We start from the raw sequence: 3,615 nt of genomic DNA on the forward strand, positions 1-3,615 counted from the left end.
CGCGATTCATCGCTGAAGACATTGCGATGCCGTTCATCAGTGCTCCATTTTTCCCGGTCATGGTAGCCTACACATCCGATGCTAATTTCCCGGTCCAGCTGCTGTTAGACACCGACCAATGGTGTGAGTTGACGCAGAATGTTGGACGGAGTCCATTACTCGTTCCCAGATGGCAGGCGTGGATATGACTGGGCTACGATGTGCTTGGTCCAGAACACGGCGAACTTGTCTTGTGGTCACCAGACGTGGTCGGCGGAGCCTTGACGATTATGCCTGCGGTCGCGTTCGTATGCAGTCCAACATCGAGCCACTGTCACATCCGAATGCCACACGAATCTGGATACTGTGCGCTTAGACTGACTGGACAAATGAGGTCCCTTTCAAACTGTTAGTTGCTGATAACGCTATCTCATATGAGTACTGAACATCTTTGTGTCCTTCACAGTGATCGCTCAACTTCTGACGCTGTTCACGCTACTTGTATATGCGATCACGCCTGGTAATAACAGCAAACGGGAACAACACTAATGCACCCCCATGGCCGTCCTCCGTGTCACAGAGAATTTTAGCTGTAGATACCCGGCTATGACGTGTACGAGTACTCAGTCACATTGTAACCGGCCATCTTTCCTGGGTCCTTCACTTTCTTGTCAGCCAGTGTAGAGAAAAGTGATCCTTTGGATAACGTCGGAAGCGCCGTGGTATTATCTGCGGACGCTGCTGTTGTGTAGAGGAAGGTCGCGACCGTGGTACTGTGGAGAACTGCACGAAGACCTAAAGAGGATCGAAGTTGGATGATGAGGATGGTGATGATGATGTTTAGTTTGCGGGGCGCTCAACTACGCGGTCATCAGCGTCTGTACAAAGTCCCAATTTTTAGACAGTCCAATTTTTAACTCAGTCCAATCTAGCAACTGTCACGAATAATGACGATAATTTGATGAGGACAACACAAACACCCAGTCCCCGGGCAGGCAAAATCCCCAACCCGGCCGGGAATCGAACTGTGATCCAGAGGCACCAACGCTATCACTAGACCACGAGCTGCAGGCATCGAAGTTGGAGCCCGAAATATCAGATGATAACGTACTTAATATACTTCGTACTTGCAGGCGCAGGAGTCCATTACTCAGCGACTACACTGTTGGTTTAAATCCCCAGAAACAGTAACAATCATAAAATACATAGTAGCAACTGTCCAGAGATATGTAAAATGGAATGACCACATAAAACAAAATGTAGAAAAACACAGATGCCCGGCCTGAGACTAATCGGAGGGATTTTAAGGAAATGTAATGTAGCTTAAAAAACAATTGTTTAACCGATTCTTGAGCGTTTTTCATCATTCTAGAACCCTTACCAGGCAGAAGAGATAGGCAAGATGCAACAAAGAGTGACGCATTTCGTCACGGGGTCATTTAGTAATCGCGAGCGTGTCACGGATATGCTCAATAAACTCCAGACGTTACAAGTGAGGAGTTGTCTGTCCTGAAGAAAAGGTGCTTGCTGAAATTTCGAGAGCGTACTCCCGACGCAGAGTCGAGCCACGTATCTTTTCGTCTTGTATATGTCTTTCATATGTCTGGCAATATCACCAAGACGGGAAGGTCAGACAAATTCAACCTTATACCGATGCCTACCGAAAGTCGTTCTTCCTACGCAATTGGAACAGGGAAGGTAGCACATTCCACCGTCAGTGTAAGGTGGTTTGCGGTGCACACATGGAGCAATCAAATGAAAATGAGACAGATGAAAACAAAGTAAGTAATTCATTATTTCGAAAGTAATCGCCATAACTGTTAATACATTAATCCCACTGTGAGACAAGATAGTCAATACTTTCATGAAAAAATATTTGCAGGTGCGTACGGAACCATGATTGTACCCAGGGGTGCACCTCTTCATCCGAAGCACATCGACGGCCCTTAATGTCATCTGTTAACGCACCAAAAATATGGAAATTGAATGAGGAGAGATCGGGACAGTGTGGAAAATGTTTGACGGCTTCCCAGCGAAATTTCTGCAGCGTAGTCGAAACAATCTCGGCAACGCGTGGGTAGTCATTACCCTGCAACAGAGTTATGCCGTCTGGCAACATTCCTGGGTGTTTTGATTTGATATCGCGCTTCAATTTTTTCAGAATGTCCACGCATCGCTGAGCGTTAATAGTGGCGCTGTGTTCCAGAAAGTCAACGGGCAGCAGCGCGTCGTTACAGTCAAACAAAAAGATCGGGGTGACTTTTTGAGGTGGCGAAGCTGTAGTTTCGGGTACGCCTTCATACAGTACCAGTCTCTGCCCAAGCGATTTCAGTGCTTTTGCAGCTCTGAAGAAATTCATGGCCGTCGATGCGCTTCGGACAAAGAGGTGTGCGCCTGGGCACAGTCGCGGTTCCGCAGGCAACCACATAGGTTTTTGCATGAAAGTATTGATCCTTTTGTCTCACCGTGGTACAGGTGTATTACCAGTTATGAGTATTAATTTTGAAGTAATAGACAGTTTACTTACTTCTTTACTATCTGCCTCGCTTCCACTTGACTGCCTCTTATACTAGCAAATGTAGACGTAAACTACCTCAAAGCTGTGGATAATCCACTTTGCACAGTATTCCTTCCTTAGGAGATGCTATTGCCGCAGTTTTAAGCAGAATGGCGATGCTGTTGCATAGCCCAGGAGTGGTGCGAGCATTCAGCCCTTCCCCCCACCAATGTTAGAGCTCCCGTCCGGCACATAGTTTCTGTCAGAAAAAAATGCAGTACTAGCAATAATAAATATAAAATCTTGTTGAACTAACTCAACAAAAATTTCACTTTTTTGGTTCAGTTGTATCTAAAATCGACGAAATCTTCTCGAGTTGTCAGCCGAGAGTCTTCGCATCGTTGACGCAACAACTAAGGTGATAACCCGAGAAGATTTTGTCAACGAATTTCACTAAGAAAACCAACATTCCAAAACGGTTTCTAAAATGTACCAGACGGGATCCTTTGATACATAGTGGCGATGGAGAGGCTAGCTGTTCAGGGATGTGTTAATATGTGTGAAGATGACATGTTCCTCCCCGCGTCTGTTCGGAGAAGGAGCATCCGCTACCTCAGACTAGAGAGCCTATATAGAGGGAGAGAGTGGCGAATGGTGATAGCGTCGCTGATTGGCTGAGCGCCGAGGACGCCGTGTTGTTAGCAAACTGACGCTGACTTTGTACGAGTATAAATAGATACTGTGTGTGATTCTCTTCAACGCTTCGAACGCCAATTCCATTGTACAATCATGTACTGGTTGTAATACGGTAGGTATTGAAAGACTTCTGCATGTTCTCTGTCGATTCTATTTACGTAAATTACCTTACACTCACTCTGTTGGTCGTATCTATGACTATACTTTTAGAACTTCACGGCAATTTTAGAGACAAAATTTTTATTTAAAGTGATTTAGTGAGTGTCACTAATAATGTGAATTACAAAATCATTAAGGACAGTCAACAGGAATGCCTGGTTGTTCCACTGTTGGATGCAAAAACCGAAGTGAAGATGGATGTATGATGCTCGTTGTAATCCTAAGGTCGTGAGTTGGAATCCTGCTCAATCCAGGTTTTCATTAAACGCTATTTTCCAGACTTT

The sequence above is a fragment of the Schistocerca piceifrons genome, chromosome 5 (genome assembly GCF_021461385.2).
Source record: "Schistocerca piceifrons isolate TAMUIC-IGC-003096 chromosome 5, iqSchPice1.1, whole genome shotgun sequence".
Taxonomy (NCBI): Eukaryota; Metazoa; Arthropoda; class Insecta; order Orthoptera; family Acrididae; genus Schistocerca; species Schistocerca piceifrons.